The sequence below is a fragment of the Rattus rattus genome, chromosome 7 (genome assembly GCF_011064425.1).
Source record: "Rattus rattus isolate New Zealand chromosome 7, Rrattus_CSIRO_v1, whole genome shotgun sequence".
In the NCBI taxonomy this organism is placed as follows: domain Eukaryota; kingdom Metazoa; phylum Chordata; class Mammalia; order Rodentia; family Muridae; genus Rattus; species Rattus rattus.
In genome coordinates, this window is record NC_046160.1 from 128313715 (window position 1) to 128326620 (window position 12906).

Below are 12906 nucleotides of genomic sequence, written 5' to 3' on the forward strand. Positions count from 1 at the left end.
GCTCCTGGCAGAGAACCTTTGTCTCCATTAAGAACTACTTCCTGACTTCTGAACTAGTGATTAGATTTTTTTCTTACTTTAGAATCTTTTTTTTTTTTTTTTATCTTATATCCTGAGTGGAAAGCACCTTAGTTATCATTTAAAGTAGAGAATATGTAATCTCTCTAGTAGACCTTGCATCTCTTGAACTCAAACAGGAGACTTAGCAGTGAATAATCTATGGGGAGATTTGAGCAGCAACAAAGCATACAGTGGGCTGGAGAGATGGCCTTGTGGTTCAGAGCACTGTAGCTCGTGCAGAGAGCCCAGGTTTGGATCCCAGCACCCACATGGTAGCTCACAGCCATCTGTAACTCCTGTTCCAGGAGACTGTCCTATAAAAATTAAATAATTCTAAAAAAAAAATTAAGACAGAATATGTCTGAAATCAGTGAAGCAGTCATTAATGTCAGTCACTTTTTAAGATGTATTTTTAATTATATGCTTGTGTATGCTTGTGCATGTGAGTGCTGGAGGCATTGGATCCTTTGGAGCTGGAGTAACACAGGTGTTTGTGAACCGTTTGAGTAGGGTGCTGGCGATGGAGCTCCAGTCCCCTGCAGCGGCAGTCCACTCTCTGTAACTGCTGTGTCATCTCCACTCCTGATCTTACTGCAGGTGTTGTGAAGCATGTCCACCAGATACTGATGGCAGTGCATCGGTAGACCAAGTCCTGCCTTGGGGAAGCTCGCTACTGTAGTCACTACCTTGGAGTTAATGCCAGTGATGAGAGTGGTACTGGGCAAGGAACAGAACTTGAGCAAGCAGCACAACAGGGGTCTTGTCCCTAGCTGGGCTGGCTTCAGGGTGAAGGAAACTTTACAGCCAGTAACGTGTCTGCCATACAAGCAAGAGGACCTGAGCTTGGCTGCCCAGAGCCCTGGTAAGAAGCCAGGCCCAATGGTGCTGCAGGCCCAGTAGTGCTGTGCCTGGCCCCAGTCCTAGGATAGGAAGGGGAGGTGGCCGGACAGGCAGATCCTGGAGCTCACTAGCTCATCCTGAATCAAAGAGCCTCAGGCTCACTGAGACCCTGTCTCAAACAAGAAAGGTGGAGGAGAGTGGTTGAGGAAAGACACCCAATGTCCTCTCCTCACAAAATAGATTCACTGCACACATTAAAGATGGCTAACAGAATGTGTGTATTTAATGTTTTAGAGAGCATTTCTTTTTGTTTTTCAGTGAAGCTAGTTTGTGCAGAATTACGAACTGTAGTCCTGTTTGATTATTCAAACAAGACCTTACAAAATTAACTGAATTGCAATATGGTGCTACACTCTGGGGAGATCGGGTAGGAGGATTAAGAGAGTTTGACCTAATCTCAACTAGTCCTAGTGAGACCCTGTAGCAGGTCATGGTGGTGCATGCTTTTAATTCCACCCAGCATTCAGGCCAGGGAAGGTGGTCAGCTCTCTTTGAGTTCTAGGCTAGCTAGCCTGGTCAGTGTAGCAGTTCCGGGTCGGCCAGAGCTACATAGTTAGACCCCGCCTCCAAAAGTAAAAATAATAAATTCATCATTAGATTAACATTTTTTTCTGGGCTGTGAGTTACAGATTGTCTCTTCTTGATTCCTATTCTACCTTTGCTTGTGGTGGGATGGACTCAACAAAGAATTTTACTTTTGTAAACTTGTAAATTTTTAAGTACATTTTTATAATTTTGTGTTAATATATGTGTGTACTTACGTGTTCATCTGTGTGTGATCTGTGTGGGCCAGAGGTCAGCACTGGAGGTCTACCTCATTTTTTAAAAATTTTTATTTATTATCTTGTTTTTGTTTTTGTTTTTTCCTTTCTTTTTTTTGGAGCTGGGGACTGAACCCAGGGCCTTGCGCTTGCTAGGCAAGCGCTCTACCACTGAGCTAAATCCCCAACCCCTATTATCTTGTTTTTTTTAAGACAGGGTCTCTGTGTGTAACAACCCTGTCCTGGCACTCTGTAGCCCAGGCTGGCCTTGAGTTCAGAGATCTGCCTGCCTTTGCCTCCCAAGTACTGGATGAAAGATGTGTGCCACCGTGCCCAGCTTTTATTTTAGGTTTTGAGATGTTTCTCTCACTGAATCTGGAGTTGGCTTGTTGTGCTAGATGGCTGGCAGCACCAGGGGTCCTCCTGTCTCTGTCTTCCTGGGGCTGGATAACAGGAACAGCTGCTGGCTGCACTCACCTCTTCCCTAAGTGCTGAGCGGCTGAGCTCAAGTTGCTTGCATAGTGAGCAGCTGGCCTGACTGACACTGAGTGAACTCGGTGCCTTACCGAGGAGCCTTGCTTTCGTGCCTGTTTGAGACAGGATTTCTCTTGTAGGTCTGGCTGTTCTGGAGCTTCTCTGTAGACCAGGCTATAGCTGAGCCGTTTGGCAGTCGCTGTTCTTGTACAGTTTTGAGCTACAGTTAACCAGTTTATCTAGTTGCAGTTCTCCAGGGTTTATATAAGAGGAAAATCACTTATGTTTTAATAGTGATGGAATTTGATGGACTTTTTTTTGGGAAATAGAAATGAAAATTGAAGTATGCTATAAAAAAGTCGCTGGGCTGATTTGTTAATGGTTTATGAGTTACATACCTGAGTGTTTTGTACTGTTAAGAGTTTTTTCCTTTTAATAACAAGGAACAAGAAACCCACTTAAAGGGATGGATTGGATTATATTGAGAAAATTTGACTAGGGAACAGCTCCATTTGCTAAGATTCACTTGGTCTGCTTCCCATGAGTTGTGTGTGGCCCACATGTGGAGGGTGTGAGGCTCTCAGTCTCTGAATCACATGGGCTAGAGTGAGACCAGAATTCAGTCTCTCAGAAGAATGAGATTATTTCTTAGAAGCCTCCTCTTTGATTTACTGTCCCAACTTGGATTATTAACCCACTTCTGATGCCGCTGGAAGTGCACATCATTCCAGTCTTGGCTAAGCCACTCCTTTAGATTATCCGTTTACCTGAATGCTCTGGAGATCACTCTGAATTGGGCAGTGCCATACTAGAGAGGAAAACAGTCTGCAGACAGACACTGGTGAGGCGACAGAGAGGCTTGAGCTGCACTGAGGGTCTTGTAGTGAGAGCAGCGGCCTGGGTCTGGGTCTGGCACACTTGGTCCTGTCAGCTTTGCAGGCCCACCCTGCACTCCTCTGCCTCCTCACACAGTCCTCAGGCTTTTGTGTTTGCCTTGTCCCCTTAAGCCTGATCTTAAGGGCAGAAACTGTGTTTGATTTGTCCGTACCCATTACACTGCCAGGACATAGGAAACATGTTGTTTTTATTTTTATTGTTAAATCTTTATTTATCCATCTATGTACTTTGAGACAGGATCTCAGTATGTACCCCAGACTGGCCTCAGATTTGAGACAATTCTGAAGGCTCACACCTTTAATTCTAGCACTCAGGAAGTAGAGGCAGGGTGATCTCTGTGAATTTGTGGTTATAGAGAGACCCTGTCTCAATAAAGAAAGAAAGAAGGAAAGAAAGAAAGGAAGGAAGGACTTGGTTTACATTATAGTCCTCTAAGGACCCTCTTGAATGAGTTAGGTAATCTTTCTTCTCTTTTCAGTAGCCATATGTGCTGTGTTACCTGTCTTTTGTGGAGGTGGGCTTGCCAGCCCCTCTTGCACCGGTTGAGAAACTTTTAGAAATTAGTCAGCAGTCTGGCTTGTCACTATTCAACATCTTCTGGGCTAACCCAGGAGAAAGCAGCGTTTAGTGTTCTGAATGCATGAAGCTCACTTTTGTCACTTTGTTGTTTCTTATCCTGAAGTCTTGGGAATGGGAGATGGGGGTGGGACTAGGAGGTAGAGAAGTCCATACTTGACCTTCCCGTTAATTATAGGAATTAGACAACTGCTTTTGTTCCCCTCCTCTGATCTAGGTGTACATGTAGCTAGCAAGATTGAAGGCAATATTATCTCTTCTAACTAGAAAATAGTAGCTGTTGTCCTCTTGGCTTCCCTTGACGTGCCCAACAGTTTGTGTTTCCTTGAGAGCTCAGAGGGCAGAGGTGGAACAGCTTCCCAGAGCCTGAAGCTCAGTCCTGTCACCCTCTTGATGTCCATTTAGAACCTGTCTTCTTAGACTCTGTCCCCTGCCTCCCTCTCTCCCCCTCCTTCCTCTCCCCCTTCTCTCTCCCTCCCTCTCCCCCCCTCCCCCCCTCTCTTTTTTTGTTTTGTTTTGTTTTGTTTTGTTTTTAAAACAGGGTTTTCCTGTGTAGCTCTACCTGTCCTAGAACTCAGATGCACCCACCCGCCTCTGCCTTCTGAGCACAGGATTAAAGGCATGGCCACCGCCTCCAGCTCACTTTTTTTTTTTTTTTCCATTGGGTCTGCTCTGATTTCTTGGTTGCCTCTGCTTCTTATAAACTTCTTTGTCTGTCTCAACCAACCTCTGTAGTTTCATTTTACATGGCTGTCAAGTATGATGGCTACTGGGTTCTATGGCTTCTGTAGTCACCCTCCAGTCCCAGTCTACCTCTGGCGTGTTCTAGTACAGTGATGCTCAGGTGCTCAGGGTCTTATCCGCAGCCGGAATATTTCAGCTCCAGTGAATTTGCATGAGCCATTACCTGTTTACTCTAGTGTGACTTAGGCTCTCAGGGTCACACTCAACGTGGCCTCGGTTGTTCAACTTGTTGCCATCAAGTCCCCTGGGCCTACTCAGCTTCTCAGCAGCAGTCGTTGCCATTGTTCACGTTCTAGTCATTTTACATTTATTTATATTAGTTTGTGTTCGGTGGGACATGGGCATGCCACAGCATGTGTGCTTGTTAGAGAGCAGTTTGTGAGAGTTGATACTTTCTTTCCACCAGGTGGGTCCAGGGGATTGACCTCAGGTCATTAGCTGTTGAGCAGTCTTACCTGTGCGTTTATGTATTTGTTACTTTAAGCCAGGCGCTTGCTATATATACCTCAGGCTAGCCTTGAACCTTGTATGTAGTCCATGCTATCCCTGAACTCTCTGTCCTCGTGCCTGCCTCAGCCGCCTGCGTTGTGGGGATACAGGTGTTTGACCTTGGTTGGTCTTTTTTTTTTTTTTCTTTTTTTCGGAGCTGGGGACCGAACTCAGGGCCTTGCGCTTGCTAGGCAAGCGCTCTACCACTGAGCTAAATCCCCAACCCCGACCTTGGTTTGTCTTAACACCTTAAATTCTGACTTTACTTTTATTATTGGTTGGGTATGTTCGTGGGACATGCATGCAGTGGTGTGCATATGGTGGTCCGAGGGTAACTTTCAGGAATCGGTTCTCTTTTCTGCCCTGTGAGCATAGTGCAGCAAGCGCTTTAACATCTCATTTCATCTCCCCCATCCTGTCCTGACTTTTGACCTTTCTGGCCGCATCTCTCTGGCTTCTTGTCTTGGCTCATTCTCTACTGCCTAGGTTTTAGCTGTTGTTTCCCCAGTGCCTTAGTCTTAATTTCTTTCTTAATTCCATTTCTCAGCTGCATGTGAAATCATATTTCCTTTTTGTTCTTGAAATAGTTTGTTTTATGCCTTTTCCCCCCAGGAAAAAATTATCTATTACAGTAAATGAACCTAGTGGGTATTTCTGTGAGAGCACAAATCAGGGCAATTAAAACTTACACTAACATATGCTCTGGCCAAGATCGGCCTCACTCACCCTCAGCTGTAGATCTTCTTTCTTGATAGGGAGCAGCTTTGCCAGTTTCTTCTCTAGGTCCTGTTGCCATTTGCTACTGGGCCGTGTAACGCTGTAGTCCTACACGTAGCCATCTCTGTGTAAAACTGGCTTCTCTCCTAGCCTGCAGCATCGCATCCAACCTGCTCTACATCTCCGCTTTGACTGAGGTGGCTGCTAGGCCCTGTCACTGACTGGAGCTTTAACCTCCTCATACAGATTTTTTTCCATCCCAAACAGATTTACAAGATTTACCCATTAAATGTTCTTTTCAGTGGTGGTGGTGGCGGCGCATGCCTTTAATGCCAGCACTTGGGAGGCAGAGAGGCAGAAAGAGGCAGGTGACTCTCTGTGAGTTCGAATTCATGGCCAGCCTGATTTACAAAGTGAGTTTCAGAACAGCCAAGGCTACCCAGAGAAACCAGAAAAATTTTTTTTCAAGTTCAGTGTGGTGGCTAATGCTTGCAATGTCAATACCTAGGAGGCTGAGGCAGCAGGATTGCTGCATGTTAAATTCCAGCTTGAGCCACATAGCATCCCTTTTTATTTTGCTCTCTTTATTCCTTTAGTTTTCTTTTCTTTTCTTTTTCTAAATGTGCATTCCTTGTGTGGATGTCTGTGAGGGGTTAGATCTCAGAGCTACAGTTAGATGTGAGCTGCCATGTGGGTGCTGGGAACTGAGCCCAGGACCTTTGGAAGAGCAGCCAGTGCTCTCACCACTGAGCCATCTCTCTAGCCCTCCTTTAGTTTTCTGTAGGTTTACTCTCTGTTCATTTTCTACCTTAACTGAATAAAAACATGTTTACTCTTTTCTTGTTTTTAGATGATAAGCTCAAGGCTCCTGATAGGTATTAAGTTGTAACAAGTATGTGGGACCTAAGTAGTTTGTTATTTCAGTTCTTATCCCTCTTTAACCCTTGATTCTAAGCAAGCAGGTGACTATGTCTGCATACTATGATATGTGAACGGAGGTCCGAGGACAGCTTTGTGGAGTTGATTCCCCTTCTACAGTGGGTTCTAGAGATTGAATTCAGGTCATCAGAATTGTAGAGCAAGCAGTTCTACTCACAGAGGCATCTCTCTAGCCCATACTTTTTTCACTACTAAAGATTTTTAAAATTACATTTATTTACCTGGTAGGCGGTGAGGAAGGACACACACATTCCACAGTAGTGGAGGTCTAAGGACAGCTCTGGGAGTTGGCTTTCTCTTTCCATCATATGGGGCTTCAGGGTTAGTGGTGAGCACTGTTATCTGCTGAGCCAGCTCACTGACCCTTGTCCTTGTCCTACTGGGTTTCTTCTGGGTTCTTTTTTTTTTTTTTTTTTTTTTTTCGAGCTGGGGATCGAACAGGAGGCCTTGCGCTTCCTAGGCAAGCGCTCTACCACTGAGCTAAATCCCAACCCCTCTTCTGGGTTCTTTTAAAGCGTGGCTCAAATGCTGGCTATGTACGTGTGTGCGTGCTGCTCTTGCTCATGAACCCTGGGAGCGATAGCCTCCGCCTCATGGGCTTGTTTCTTTCTGCTCCCTCCTACCCTGACTCTTCCCAGCTATTAGAATGAGTGATCTTTAAAAAACGTGAATGTGGTGTCATTTCCAGGCTTAAAGTATTTCAATGATGTTTATTTACTTGTTTGTTTATTGAAGCAAGATCTCATGTGGCCCAGGCTGGCCTCACACTGGCTATGTAGCCAACGATAACCTTGAACTTACGATCCTCTTCCTTTTATCTGCCAACTACTGAGATTATAGACAAAGTCTACCATGCTTAGAGTATTGATTCTTGTTGATTCTACCAGGAAAACCCAAAAAGTACTTTGCCGGGAATGTAGTTCGTGGTAGGCTAGGTGCCTAGCAAGCCTGGCATGCATGGCTTCATCCGCAGCACTGCAATTGAACAGACAACCTCCAAAACCATGACGTGCTCACCCCAAACCATGACGTACTCATGATGCCTGTGTGAGCCCTTGCCTTCCCTGATTGCAGTTCTTCCGTTCTTCTCTAACTCACTGGTTTCTGCTTCATTCCGTGATAAGCATTAATCTTTTTCAAAAGATTTGTTTATTTGTTTGTTTATATATGAATGATATATAAGTATACTGTTACTGTCTTTAGACACACCAGAAGAGGGCATCAGATCCCATTACGGATGGTTGTGAGCCACCATGTGGTTGCTGGGATTCGAACTCAGGACCTCTGGAAGAGCAATCAGTGCTCTTAACCGCTGAGCCATCTCTCCAGCCCTTGACACTTATTCTTATGTGCTAGTCTCTTTGCCCTTTGGTCCCTTTGGTTCTGTTCTCTAAAGGGGAACTTAACCTACCCTTTATTAGCAGAGCAGTGCCATGATTTGTGTTCCCCTTGACTAGATTGTTTGCCTGTAGCTCACTCACCTTTTCTGATTTCTCACTATGGTGATTTGAATGAGAATGGCCTCCATAGGCAGATAGGTTTGAGTATATGGTTCCCAGTTGATGGAACTGTTCTGGAAGGTTTGCAGATGGGACATTGTTGGAGGAGGTGTGTCACGGGGTGTGTGTTCTGAAGTTTCAATACTTACACCATTTCCAGCCTCTGCCTCTGCTTGTGATCAGGATGTGAGTTCTCAGTCCTACTACCATGCCTTTTCTCTGCCATCATGGGCTCTGACCCTCTGAAACCATAAGCCACAAGTCAATGCTTTCTGTTATAAACAACCCTGGTCAGTTGTCTTATTACAGTAATAGAAAAGTAACTAAGACAGTGTCTCTATGTGATTCTGCTGCTCTTTTCCAGACAGGGACTGCCATCTTACCTCAGTCCCTTTTTGGGGTATGGTATGGGAATAGCTTTTCTCTTCAACAGGGTTTCATACTGTACAAAGTCATGGTTGTCTTAGAACTCATTCTGTAGTTGAAGATGGGGTGAACTCATGGTAGTCCTTCTGTATCGGCTGAGGTTATGGATATAAGCACCGCACACACCTTGGCTGACATTTCTTCATAGTCACTAATCTCTGAATCTCATCCAGCTTGTTTGTGCCTCCTAGTCATACACAAAGAGGGATTTATCATCCTTACTCTTGAGACCTTAGTGTCTAAAGCAGTACCTGGTACTTAGAGTAGAAGTTAGAGAATACTGGCTAAGTAAACTGTGACAGAGCTTATCTAGTGAGTTAGTAAGAAATCTATATGTGGGACATGTGTTAGTGACTACTTGTCAGGCCTGTTTTGTTGTTTAAAAAGTCAGTACATTTACATGGTGTAGGCTCAGATTTACTTTAATTAGGTTCCCTCCTCCTCTTTCTAGTCCACTGTCCAAAGGTAGCCAAAAAGATGGTAAATAGGACAAGGGGAAGTGGACCTGTTTAGAAGGAGTTCTTTGGGGCTATTACAATCTCCGTTGTCAGGATACCAGCAGTCCAGTTTAGTAATGTCAGGATACCAACAATCCAGTTCAGAAGTGTCACCCAACTCAAATCAGTAATGGTAGGAACCACCAGAAGCCTCCAGGCCTCTGCTGAGTTGGCAGAGTCAGCAGAAGTGACCAGGACCAGTCAGAATGCCAGGAGTTCTCTGCTGTGCCTCTCTCAATGAAGTGAAGATCAGTGAAGATGAGAGACCAACAAAGAGTTGCACAGCTAGTTATGCAAGGGCCCGGCCACTGTCTGTTGAGTCCACTTAAACTCTCTCCCCGCACTCCCTTTGAGTCCCACTTATATATACTCTCTCCAAACATTACATGTCCTTCCACTGGTCTTACTTCATCAAAACATCACGTGAGCCAGCCTTGGCAAAACACCATGTGAGTCTGTATCACATGACACAGCCAGAAACTTTCACTTTAACCTGATTCAAAATTTAAAGGATATGCAATAGAAAGTCTCCTATATCCTGGCTCCAGGTACCATGTTCCCCTCACAAATAACCAGTTTTGGAGGTGAGCATGTGACCATGTGGCTCAATGGGTACAACAATTACTTGCTTATCAAGTACAAGACCCCAGGTTCTGGCCAAAAGAAAACCAGAAATAACCAACATTAAGTTAACACAATATGTAGTTTTTCCTTTCTTCCCCCTGGAGACAGCCTATAATATAAGATACAAAATTCTATGTATATTTAACCACCACCAAAATGCATCTATGTTTATGGTTAAACATTGTGTGAAAACAGTGTGTGGATTTTTAGTTTGTAGATGAAGATGCAAAGATCAGAAGTGAGTGTAGTAATGCCTGAATAGCATTATGCAGCACAATTAAGGCTCATACATAAAAATTAAAGAAATAAGCCATTTGGTGGTAGAGTTAGGAATAAGACTTGATTCTCTTGTACCTGTGGTGTAACAGTTTCCTGAGTGATTGAAACCTCCATGGAAGCTCTTTCATCGGGAAGATAAACAACTCAAAATAGCTTCAGGAAATCCCTGAAACTGACCAGATTCACTAGGCCCCCTCCCTCCCAGAGTAAACAGTAAACCTAAAGATTGATACCTGAGACTCTGGGGAGAAGCAGGTATTGGACAGCTGCTCAGAAGAGATTTAAGCCACCTGAGGCACCTGGAAAGGGCATGCTCCAACTTGCTGAGCTGCCTGTAGGCTGTGCAGTGTGCTCTAGGTTCCCAGCTTTCATCACCCATAGTGGGGTAGGCTTTGGTGATGCAGCTGTCTTCAAATCATTTCTGCACCCGTAAGGTGCATTATACTGATACTCCTTATTTGCTTGTTTGTTTGTTTTTTTAGATTTATTTATTTTATGCATATGAGTACGTTGTCACCGACACATCAGAAGAGGGCGTCAGATCCCATTACAGATGGTTGTGAGCCACCATGTGGTTGCTGGGATTTGAACTCAGGACCTCTGATAGAGCAGTCAGCGCTCTTAACCACTGAGCCATCTCTCCAGCCCCCCTGATACTCCTTATAAGTAACTGAATAAAACTAACTGATTTGCCAAGTTGGTCTTTGGTATATTTGTACTTTGGTCTGTCACAGGCTCCTTATCTGGGGTGAGCAAGCATGTGTGTGTTGCTTTTCTCCAGAAGTTTTGTCACACAGTGACACCTCTATTCTCTTATGTTATCTGCAGTCTTCATGGGACTTCCCTGGTAGAGCAGAGCTCTTTTATGGCCACAGTGGTAAGACATGTTTTGTGGTCAACTGATAGTTGGTTAGTGATGATCCTTTCCTGCTTTGCTCTTTGCTTTCAGTTTCATGTCACTTAGCCTGGCCTTAACCATTGTCCAGTCTATTCTTAGTCACCATTTTCACCAGCTTGCCTATGATGGTTGACTATTTTGACACCATCAGGTCAAAGCTGAGCCTACTAAACAAGCTCCCCTGAGAAGACGTCCCTCACAAAGACCGGGTTAGCTGTGCTGAAATCATCGCCACTTTTGTATGCTTGACTCGGTTTTCTCTGAGTTGTCTCACCACAGCCTCTGCTTGCCTATACTACTGTCTAAATATTTACTTCTTACAATACAAAAACTTCCAGTCAGAGTAGAGTGATGGCTCAGCCATTAAGAGTACTTTCTGCTCTTACAGAAGATCCAAGTTTGGTTCCCATCACCCGCCACATGACCGCTCACAACTGTCTAACTCCAGTGGATACAATGCCCTCTTCTGCCCTCTGAGGGTACCAGGCAAGCATACGAGGACATACATACATGCAGGCAAACCCCATATACATAAGTTTTTGTTTTGAGACAGGGTCTCCCTATGTAGCTCTTGTTATCCTGGAACTATGTAGACCAGGATCAAAATCACAGAGCTCCGCCTGCCTCTGCCTCTTCAGTGCTGGGATTAAAGGTGTTTACCACCATGCCTGGCTTTATACACATTTGTTTAGACAACTGCCAGACTATAAAAACTTTGAGCCACATCAGTTATCTTTGCACCCAGTTTTTAATAAGAATGTTTAGCCTATTTTGGGAGGACACACCTGAACCCCAGCACTTGGGAAGCTGAACTAGAAGAATCAAGAATCCAAAGTCGTCATAGGCTGTATACATTCTAAGATAGCTTGTGCTGTGTTGTAAGACCCTGTCTCAAAAAATCAAAACAGAGAAACATTAGCTGTGATGGCATGTACCTTTAGTCTCTGTACTTGGGAGGCACAGGTAGGGATGTCTGAGAGTTCAAGGCCAGTCAGGGCTACATAGTAAAGCCTTATCTCAAAGGAAGGAAATGAAAAAGAATTTGTGCTTTTATTTTTAAAGTTTGACAGGCTTTTGGGACTCTATAACCTTAAATTGTTGGTATGCCTGACAGCTCTTCCGTGACTTCCTGTGTGGTAGAAATGGGCCGCGTTTAAGGTGATTCTTCTCATAGTGCAGTCCCTGACCATCAGCATCAGCATCTCATTAGAATTTGTGAAATGAAGAGTTGGGGCCTTATTTTCTTTTTTTTTTTTTTTGGTTCTTTTTTTCGGAGCTGGGGACCGAACCCAGGGCCTTGCGCTTCCTAGGCAAACGCTCTACCACTGAGCTAAATCCCCAACCCCGGGGCCTTATTTTCTGAAAGATAGTCTAAGAGCCTCTGCCTTACAAGACTGAGTTCAGAGCTCTCCACAGTCTCAGGAAAAGCTGACTGTCTGTGTATCTTTTTTAAAGCGAAAGGCTCACACTGTGGCCCAGCTTGGCTGGAACTTTTTAGTCCAGGCTGGCGAGGACTAATGGCAGTCCTCAGGGTGCTGGTATTACAGGCATGGTCATGACTGGCTCCTCATTGGCTATTTAAATTTGTAGGTATTAATATCTACTGCTTAATTTGTATGTTTTTCTAGGTCCCATTATTGAATGCCTACTTTTGGCTAGGCACTGCACTAAATGATTTCATGTCTTGTCTCAGCGCCTTACAGCACTTTGCAGGATTCATTACTTCAGTATGTGGAGTGGAGAAAGGGAGGCTGGGAGAATGTGTGATGTTCTGACAGTACTACATGTCTGGTAAGTGCTAGTGTGAATTTCACCAAGGCCTGTTTCTTCAGAGCTTGAGTTGGTTGTAGTAGACTGTGCTGCTTGTCACATAACCTTTGCTTCTGAAGTATGTACCTGCCATATGCTCATGTAACATTATTACAATAGCCATGTTCTAGATTTTCCCATAATTACAGCTTTTAGCTTCTTCACACAGAGTTTGACTTCTTCCTACGATAGCCTACTTGTGTGTACGCGCATGCGTGTTGTATGTACTGGAGATTGAACCCAAGGTCCTCATGTATGCCAAGCAAGCCTCTAACCCTCTTACTTTGCATTTTGAGACAGGGTCTTACTAAGTTGCT

At 44.4% G+C, this 12906-nt stretch overlaps 1 protein-coding gene across 8 annotated transcripts in view; it reads left to right on the top strand.

The window, feature by feature from the left end:
* Positions 1-12906, top strand: part of Wdr20 (WD repeat domain 20) — a 68263-nt gene that overhangs the window by 8277 nt on the left and 47080 nt on the right. The window lies entirely within an intron of this gene.